Source organism: Rana temporaria, chromosome 4 (assembly GCF_905171775.1).
Source record: "Rana temporaria chromosome 4, aRanTem1.1, whole genome shotgun sequence".
NCBI classification, from domain to species: Eukaryota; Metazoa; Chordata; class Amphibia; order Anura; family Ranidae; genus Rana; species Rana temporaria.
Genome location: NC_053492.1, coordinates 39,645,481 through 39,654,699, shown reverse-complemented (window position 1 = coordinate 39,654,699; position 9,219 = coordinate 39,645,481).

The window sequence follows — 9,219 nt, the reverse complement described above, 5'->3', positions numbered from 1 at the left end:
ACATGAAGCATTTTGAGGTTTGTAGACACTTTTCTTCTGTGTGCCCATATGCGTTCTTCAAGTGCCAGTCAATAGAAGAGACTTATGCCACGTACACGATCGTTTTTCATGTCATGGAAAAAACAAAGTTTTTCTCAACGTGATTCCTCTCAAGCCTGCCTTGCATACACACGATCGTGATAAAAAAAAATGCTCTAGAAAACCACGGTGACGTACAACATGTACAACGGCACTATAAAGGGGAAGTTCCACTCTTTGGGCTGATTATGCAAATTTCCCTTCTCATAATTTGCTTCTGAGCATGCGCGTTTTCCCCCCGTCGTTAAAGCCTTCACACAAGCGTTTTTCACAACGAGAAAAACAACGATAAAAAAAATAGAGCAGGTTCTTAATTTTTAATGGCCATTTTTCGCATTGAGAAAAATGCTCTGGAGCCTACACACGGTCGTTTTTAATGACTAATTAAAAAAATAGCATTTTTCTCGTCATGAAAAACGGTTGTGTGTACGCGGCATAAGAGTGAGCAGGATTGTACATTACAATACATGGCATATACCATAGTATAAGAAGACCATTTCAATTTTCTCATTATGTAACGTTGTAGAATGTAGATTTTTTTTCTATCAGATTACAGAATGTAGGATAAATGTGTTGTACATATGTTCTTTGTTACTTATTATTACATGTACATTATATTAAGCATGTATAGTTGTACATATTTGTAATTACTTTCATACATTGTTTAACTTGTTTCTTATTATTAAAGGGAAATCCTGCCAAAAAGTAATACCCTGTCTGATATCAATTCTTATACAACCTAATATTTCAGTAACATATTATGGCCCAGTATAATGTAAAATTGCCAGTGACATTTACACAGTAATCAGTGCCTTTATTAGAGCACCGACCACCGTATAAATGTCAATAGTCCCAAAAAAGTGTCAAAAGTGTCCGATCTGTCTACCGCAAGGCCGCAGTCCTGATAAAAATCGCTGATTGCCGCCATTACTAGTACAAAAATGAATAAGAAAAATGCCATAAATCTATCCCCTATTTTGTAGACGCTATTAGGCAGATTCACAAAGACTTACGATGGCGTATCAGTAGATACGCCGTCGTAAGTCCGAATCCGCGCCGTCGTATCTTAAAGCGTATGCTCAAACTGAGATACGCTTCCCTGTTGCTAAGATACGACCGGCGTAAGTCATATTTACGCTGGCCGTTAGGGGCGTGTAAGTCGATTTACGCCGAGAATATGCAAATGAGCAAGATACGCCTATTCACGAACATACGCACGCCCGTCGCAGTAAGATACGCCGTTTACGTAAGGCGTTTTCAAGTGTAAAGATAAAGATAAACCACCAAAAAGATGGCGCAGCCAATGTTAAGTATGGACATCGGGACAGCCGTCGAATTTCACGTCGTTTACGTCATTTGCGTAAGCCGATTCAGAATGGGGCTGGGCGTAGGTTACGTTCACGTCGAAAGCATTGACTATTTGCGACGTGATTTTGAGCATGCGCACTAGGATACATTCACGGACGGCGCATGCGCAGGGAGTACATGTACTGACCATGTACTCCCTGTGACATTTCCAGTCAAGAAGAACTGACTTCAGACTTACACATTGGTTACGTTCACGTCGAAAGCATTGACTATTTGCGACGTGATTTTGAGCATGTGGACTAGGATACATTCACGGACGGCGCATGCGCCATTTGTTAGGCGCGTCATTTACGTGAGGTCACAATTCATTACCATACAACACGCCCACTACAGCCTACTTTGAATTACGTGCGCTTACGCCGGCCCATTTACACTACAACGTGGTAACTTAGGACGCAAGTTCTTTGTGAATACTGTACTTGCTTCTCTAACTTACGGCGGTGTAGCGTATATGAGATGCGCTAAGCCCGCCTAAAGTTAGGCACATCTACGTGAATCTGGCTATATAACTTTTGTTCAAACCAATCAATATATGCTTATTGTGATTTTGTTTTACCAAAAATATGTAGAAGAATATATATTGGCCTAAACTGATGCAGAATTTTTTTTTAAAAATATTTCTGGGGATATTTGTTATAGCAAAAAGTAAACAATATGTTTTATTATTTATTTAAAAAAATTTGGTATTTTTCTGCTTATAGCACAAAAAATAAAAACCGCAGAGGTGATCAAATACTACCAAGAGAACGCTCCATTTGTGGGGGGAAAAAGGATGTAAATTTTATTTGGATACAATGTCGCATGACTGCGCAAATGTCAGTTAAAATGATGCAGTGCCGTATTGCAAAAAATAGCTTGGTCAGGAAGGGGGTAAAACATATGGGGCCAGATCCACAAAGAAGTTACGCTGGCGTATCTATTGATACGCCGCGTAACTTCTAGGATGCTCCGGCGTATATTTTTTTTTTATATTCAGAAAACAAGATATGCCAGAATTTTGCTAAGATCCGACTGGCGTAAGCCTCTTACGCTGTCGTATCTTAGTTGCATATTTACGCTAGCCGCTAGGTGGCGCTTCCGTAGATTTATGCGAGGAATATGCAAATTAGGTAGATACGCCGATTCACAAACGTACGTCCGCCCGGCGCATTTTTTTACTTCGTTTACGTAAGGCTTTTTCCGGCGTAAAGTTACCCCTGCTATATGAGGCGTACGCAATGTTAAGTATGGACGTCGGGCCACCGTCAAATTTTTTACGTTTTACGTCATTTGCGTAAGTCGTTTGCGAATAGGGCTGTGTGTAAGTTACGTTCACGTCTAAAGCATTGACGATTTGCGGCGTAATTTGGAGCATGCACACTGGGATTCTTTCACGGACAGCGCATGCGCCGTTCGTAAAAAACTTCAAATACGTGGGGTCACGATTAGTTAGCATAGAACACGCCCCCAACCAGCCTCTTTTGAATTAGACGGGCTTACGCCGCCCGATATACGATACGCCGCCGTAACTAAAGGCGTAACTTCTTTGTGAATACAGTACTCGCCTTTCTAAGTTATGGCGGCGTAGCGTTTCTGAGATACTCTACGCCCACCTAAAGGTAGGCACATGTACGTGGATCTGGCCCATAAAATCTGTTTGCAAGTGAAGACAATTCATCTGTATTAAGGATTGTAGAGGTTGATGTTGATACTGACCATGTACTCCCTGTGACATTTCCAGTCAAGAAGAACTGACTTCAGACTTACACATTGCTACCAGTCACAGATCCCCCTTTCTATCTGTGCAGTAAGGGGAATTTGTTTAGCTGTCCTAATAGTGTAGATTTATTGCCTATAGAGCATCTGGTCATCCCAGCCAGCACTGAAATTAACCCTTTATGCCTCATGCAGTTTTCACCAGAACTTGGACAGCCACACTCCAAAAACGTTACTTTTAATAAAACTGGCCACAAAAAAATCTATGGCACTAAGCACTGAGTTACAGTGTGAAACGCGTCAGCTTCTGTCCTATTTTTTGCTGTGGCATGTATTTTTTGTGACCAGTTTTATTAAAAGGAACGTTTTTGGAGTGCGGCTGTCCAAGTTCTTCTTTATTATTTTGCATATCATTGCATTGCCAGCACCCATGGTTTGGATCCAGTGAGAAGGTTCTCTGGTTACATCTGAGCGGTTACTTTTCTTCTTTTCAGTTTTCACCAGGCTGTAAAAATCGTCAAAATGTCACTTCTGCTCTTAAAGGGTCATTTGTTTTTGTCATTTTTTCAAATGACACATTTTTGATCCCAGATCTCATGCCGCGTACACACGATCATTTTTCGGCATAAAAAAAAACGAAGATTTTCGGCATGTAGAAAAAACAAAGTTTTTCCAACTTCATCATTAAAACGACGTTGCCCACACACCATAGTTTTTAAAAAATGCTCTAAGGCCCCATTCACACCTAGGCGTTTTTACGCCTGAAGCGCACTGCTCACAAACGCCAGAGGGGAGAATTAACATTATTCCCTATGGTGACTGTTCACACCTTAACGCCTGAACGCCCAAACGCCTGTCGCGCGAAGCTCAAACAAGTCCCGGACCTTTTTTTGTCGCGCGACAGCGGCGTTTGAGCGTTTTTTTCCCCCATAGAAAGTAATGGGAAACGCGCGTATTGAGCGTATCGCGCGACAACGGGCGTTTGCTATGGGCGTTTCGTCGCTTTAATCAATAGAACTTGTCGCCCATGCAGAAGATTAAAAAAAATCTACCAACATAGCAACAAGTGATGAAAAGATGATAATTTTTCCTATTGGCTAAAATAAGAAACGCCGAAGTACAAAAACGTCGCACGACGCTGTATGCAAACGCGCAAATAAGCATGAATACGCGCGAAAAAAAACGCCCGAAAAAACGACCGAACGCCCTACGCTCAGGTGTGAATGCAGCCTAACAAAGCGCGGTGACGTACAACACGTACGACGGCACTATACTGTAAAGGGGAAGTTCCATGCGGATGACGCCACACTTTGGGCTGCTTTAGCTGATTCCGTGTTAGTAAAAGATGATTTGCGCTTTCTGTCTGTTACAGCGTGATAAATGTGCTTACTCCATTAAGAATGTTAGTTTTACCAGAACTTTGCTTCTGAGCATGCGCAGGTTTTTAACGTCGTTTTAGCCCACACACGATCATTTTTTACAACCCGAAAAATGACATTGTTTAAAACGTCGTTAAAAAATGCAGCATGCTCTAAAAACATTGTCGTTTTTCAGAAGCCGAAAAATTATGTAAAGCCCACACACATTTTAAATTACATTTTTTTAAAACAACATTTTTTTAATGCCGAAAAATGATCATGTGTACGCGGCATCATATTTAAAAGGACCTGTCATGATTTTCTCTATTACAAGGGATGTTTACATTCCTTGTAATTGGAATAAATGTGACACATAGCAGTGCCTGCATATGAAAACGTTTTTTAAACCACACATCTGAGGTATCACCGTGATCGTTAGCGTGAGAGCAATAATTCTAGCTCTAGACCTCTTCTGTAACTCAAAACATGCAACCTGTAAAATAGGTAAACGTTTGATGCCATTCCACGAGCGGGCACAATTTTGAACCGTGACATGTTGGGTATCAGTTTACTCAACGTAACATTATCTTTCACAATATAAAAAAAAATGTGCTAACTTTACTGTTGTCTTATTTTTTTATTTAAAAAAGTGCATTTTTCAGCCTCTAAAAAAAACTATTTTTTTTCCAACTTTATCATAAAAACGACGTTGCCCACACACGATCGTTAAAAAAAAATGCTCTAGCAAAGCGCGGTGACGTACAACACGTACAACGGCACTATAAAGGGGAAGTACCATGCGGATGGGCTTTAGCTGATTCCGTGTTAGTAAAAGACGATTTGCGCTTTTCTGTCTGTTACAGCGTGATGAATGTGCTTACTCCATTACGAACGCTAGTTTTACCAGAACGATCGCTTCCGTCTCATAACTTGCTTCTGAGAATGCACAGGTTTTTCACGTCGTTAAAGGCCACACACGATAATTTTTTACAACTCGAAAAACGACATTGTTTAAAACGTCGTTAAAAAATGCAGCATGTTCAAAAAAAAAATTTTGTTTTTCAGAACCCGGAAAATTATGTGAAGCCCACACACCATCGTTTTAAATTACATTTTTTTTAAACTTTTTTTTGAAAATTGAAAAAAAAATATATATATTTTTTTTACTTCATTTTCAAAAACAAATAAGAGCTGGAAATACTTGGGGTGTCTACTTTCCAAAATGGGGTCATTTTGGGGGGGGGGGTTATGCTATCTTGCCATTTTATTGCCTTCAAAACTGTAATAGGTAGTGAGGAGTGAATTAGTGAGGATTGTTTTTTTCGGGGGCCCCATACGCGACTAGGCTCCCAAAAAGTCCCACACATGTGGTATCCCCGTACTCAGGAGAAGCAGCAGAATGTATTTTGGGGTGTAATTCCACATATGCTCATGGCATGTGTGAGCAATATATCATTTAGTGACAACTTTGTGCAAAACAAAACATTTTTGTAATTTTCCTGCAACTTGTGGCAAAATATAAAATATTCCATGGACTCAACATACCTCTCAGCAAATAGCTTGGGGTGTCTACTTTTCAAAATGGAGTCATTGGGGGGGGGGGGGGGGTTGTACTATCTTGGCATTTTATGGCTGCAAAACTGTGATAGGTAGTGAGGAGTGAAATCAAAAATTTACACTCTTAGAAATCCTGAAGGCAGTGCTTGGTTTTTGGGGTCTCGTACGTGGTTAGGCTCCCAAAACGTCCCACACATGTGGTATCGCTGTACTCAGGAGGAGCAGCAGAATTAATTTTGGGGTGTAATTCCACATATGCCCATGGCATGTGTGAGCAATATATCATTTAGTGACAACTTTTTTTTTGTAATTTTTTAAACACTTGGCACAAAAAAATAAAATATTCAATGGGCTCAACATGCCTCTCAGCAAATTACTTGGTGTGTCTACTTTCCAAAATGGGGTCATTTGGGGGGAAGGTTTGTACTGCCCTGCCATTTTAGCACCTCAAGAAATGGTAGGCAGTTATAAACCATGCAGAGCTTATTACTAATGTTCAGATAAAGGAACACCTGGGTAGCAGTGACCATAACATGATGCATGCGCTCGTCACATTCAATGCCATTGCCGCCATCTTGCTGCACCCTACATATGCCTAGGAAGCTACCGCGCATGCACGACCAGGTAAGTATACACACTCCCGGGTTTCTCGGCAAGAAAACTGCAGAGAATCTCACGATGAGAAAATAGAGAACATGTTCTCTATTTTTCTCGTCTAGATTCTGGGCTATTTTCTTGTTGAGAAACCTGAAAGCCTCGTACACACGCTCGGTTTACTCGGCAAGAAAGCTCTGCCAGCAGTTTTCTTGCTGGTTCTTGCCGAGTAAACCAAGCATGTGTATGAGGCTTTACTCTGAATGGTCTAAGTTTATCAGTGGTGTACCCCAAGGTTCAGTGTTGGGACCCTTACTTTTTAATATCTTTATAATGATAGAGAGTCTCGGATCAAAAGTAAAATTGCTGTCTTTGCAGATGACACCAAGCTATGCAGTGGAATAACGTCCTTACAGGATGTCTCCAATTTACAAGCCAACCTCAATGCTCTGTCTAATTAGGAAACTATGTGGCAGATGAGGTTTAATGTTGATAAATGTAAAGTTATGCACTTGGGGGCTAAGAATATGCATGTGTAGCACTAACCCCCGAAGGAGCTGCTGGTAATTGATTGGGCATGTACTCTGCTCTCCTACCCCCAAATAAATTGGCTCAGCCTGCTTGACACAGCTGTGTAACATTGTTGATGTGAAGCTTTTACTACAAGGAACAATCCCACAATAACAATGTGCACATAGTGTACCTTTACTGTTATCTGGGCATCCATTGTTCCACCTGTTAGGATAATGAACAAGCCTCACACCAATTGTGATTAACCAGAATGTAAGTTTACTGAAACTGATATTAAAACAGTGGTTATAATAACTGTATCAATATGCAAACTTACTATTCAATATTTTTTTTTATTGTTGTTTGCATACAAAAAGATACAAGTAATGTTACATCCTCGTGCATAGTATAAAAAATACACAACCATACATTTATCCCCGTTTTCCCCCTATCTTGTCCTCTCCTCTTTCTATGTACCATTTTAAATAAGTGAAAAATCTCTTTATTCTATACTGTCTTACCTCCGCCCGCCTGTGTCTGACCCGGCTTGCCTGACCCTGCTTGTACCAGCACTACAGTACACCTGGTGGAAGAAAGGTGGAAGAGGTGGAAGACAGAGAGGTGGAAGAAAGGGAGGTGGTAGAAAGAGAGGTGGAAGAAAGAGAGGTGGAAGAAGGAGTTGTGGAAGAAGGAGAGATGGAAGAAGGAGTTGTGGAAGAAGGAGAGATGGAAGAAAGAGGTGGAAGAAGGAGTTGTGGAAGAAGGAGAGGTGGAAGATGGAGAGGTGGAAGATGGAGAGGTGGAAGATGGAGAGGTGGAGATTATCAGCACAACAGGTCAGTGTCTGTCACCCCAGCTTCACAAGGAAACGAGATGTAGGCAGGCCTGCACATTTCTAATAAACCCTTTTGTATTTTTTTAGGTGATGAACATGGTGGTATCACAGCATCTGCTAGGACACCTTTCTCCAGTGCTAGTGCCCAAATCGTCATCCAAGAAATAATGGAATGCAGAACTGAAATGGACATTATGAGGAATAGGATGAATGTCATTGAGCAAAAATATAAGAACATCCTTGACATGATGGGCCGTATTGTAGATTAACCCCCACCCCCCCAAACAATTTTAGATGTTGTGTTTTGCACACCAATTTGCATTGGATAATCTACAAGCCAAAATTTGAAGATGCACACAGTGTGTCAACATGTGCTATCTGCCATCACAGGATATCAATTGTCTGTGCTTTGTGGGTGCAACCCCTTCCTCGCTACTGAAGTAGGTGAGAGGAAGGGTTTGCACCCACAAAACACATCCATTGATCACCCATGATGGCAGATAGCACATGTTGACATTTGGCATGGGATCAGGATAGAAATCCCCATTTTTCCGCTCCAAATGTGTGCATCTTCAAATTTTGGCTTGTTCCGGGGTGACATCACCCCATCACATGTGGTTCTAATAAGGTTGAACTTTGTAAGTTCCATTGTTTGTAGATATTGCCTTTTTTTAAAAAAAAGCCTGGTTTTCGTACAACATAAAAAAAAAAAATTATTACCTGAAATATTACAAAAGTTGTGCACACAAAAGAAAAAAAAATGTTTACCTGAAAAATTTAAAAATGCACAAGTTGTGTACAGAATAAAACACCCCAAAAAAATTGAGTGGCTTCCTTTTTCTATGCTCAATACCAGTTTGTAGATTTAAAAAAGTGAGTGATTACTGTGCAATTGTGGTTATTTACTAAAACAGAGAAATACATTTGGCAGTAGAAGTGCACTAGTTGGAGAACCAGAAAGACAGATAAAAGAAACCAAAGCAAGAATGACAAACAACTGTAATTCCAATGGTCAAATTATTTATTAAATAACATTTCTTTCTTTTGGGGGCCGAATTAATTACATTACACATCACTCTGCATCACTGGACCCCTTTACATTACACAGCACTCTGCATCACTGGACCCCTTCACATTACACAGCACCTCTTTCCCTTGACTGAAACACTACACTATATTGACAGTATATTTATTTCAGGTCTAAAAGAGGAACCTTTCGGAATA